The sequence below is a fragment of the Etheostoma spectabile genome, unplaced genomic scaffold (genome assembly GCF_008692095.1).
Source record: "Etheostoma spectabile isolate EspeVRDwgs_2016 unplaced genomic scaffold, UIUC_Espe_1.0 scaffold317, whole genome shotgun sequence".
NCBI lineage: Eukaryota > Metazoa > Chordata > Actinopteri > Perciformes > Percidae > Etheostoma > Etheostoma spectabile.
Window position 1 is genome coordinate 221,497 of NW_022605584.1, and position 1,374 is coordinate 222,870.

Consider the following 1,374-nt stretch of genomic DNA (forward strand, 5'->3'; position numbering starts at 1 on the left):
CCCTTAGCAGACTCTTGCAATGTTAGTTTATATATCAGATACACAGGACCCTGAGAGCATATGAATGATGGGATGGGATTTCTGTCTATGTTTCTGATTTGGGTTATTTACACAAAAGCCAGACGTCACTGAAACGCCACCCTCTGAAAGAAAAAGAGGCAGTGACAGAGGGTTTGTGCTTGTTTTCTTTTTAACTGTGCAACAGCATCCAAAGAGCACCATGTGATGGGACACATGAAGTCCCTGGGGCCATTGTGAACACTAACTGGAGATCTGACTTCATTTCTGCTGAGCCCAGTGAAGCTGCCCACCAGCTGCCAGTCCCACACTGGTCCTACCTGCAGGTCCCAGGGCTGGAGAACCATCCCTGGACACGGCAGTCATCTGGCCCACTGTCTGTTCCTGGGCCGCTGGCCGTCATGACTCAGGAATACATTCACTTCTGAGTTTTCTGACATGGAAGGCACACGTGGGAAAGCTTCCTCTTGTGTAAAAGCGTGTGATGACAGATCTGACCTTTGGACTGGTTCCAGATGATGCTCAGAGAGAGAGTCGACGCTGGGCAGCGTGCCTGGTGTTAGTAACACTCAGACTGGTGCTGCCTGACGGATGAATCACACTGAACGCAGGCGTCGGCTTTGTTAAGGGTCAAGAGCAAGAGATTGTGTATGAGTCTAACTGTTTGAATATGCCTCGTCACTGAGAATTGGATCTGTAATGTAGATTAGACGTTCTCTACATTTATTAACAATCCTGGATTTTCTCCTGGAAATCTGTGGAATTGGCTCTCAGTTAAAGGGCTGCTGAACACAAGTTACCACTCTTGGTTAGAAGGACCTTGGTTCTGGCACTCATTTTTAGAGCCATCAATTTAAATAAACACAACAAATCAAAGATGAGAGTGAGCTGTTGATCTAACCCTACCTGGATACACTTCACTGACACACAACGCTACAACACCTGGGATGACTTTCTACATTTTTAATCCCATGGACACAACTGCTCCTAATCATATATGCCTGGATTCATGACATTAAATCCCAAAATGATGCTGTAGAAGTTTCAATGCAATACAAGTCTACAGCTAAAAAAGGGATCTTGGATTTAAACGTATATTTGGATACCCATCTGCTGATGAAGTCCATGAGATGGGACTGAAAGCTGTGGAAAGTTTCCACTGGATCCTGAGCAGAAACGTTTTCAAACGCTGTCGAAAAATATCGGAACCGACTTTTACTTTGCTACTCATGTTCTGTGTTCATGTCCATATTATTTATATAGCCCAATATCACACATCTGCCTCAGGGGGCTTTACAATCTGCCCAGAAACACCTTCTGTCCCTTTGGACCCTCGCCTCGGAGGAGAAACCCCCC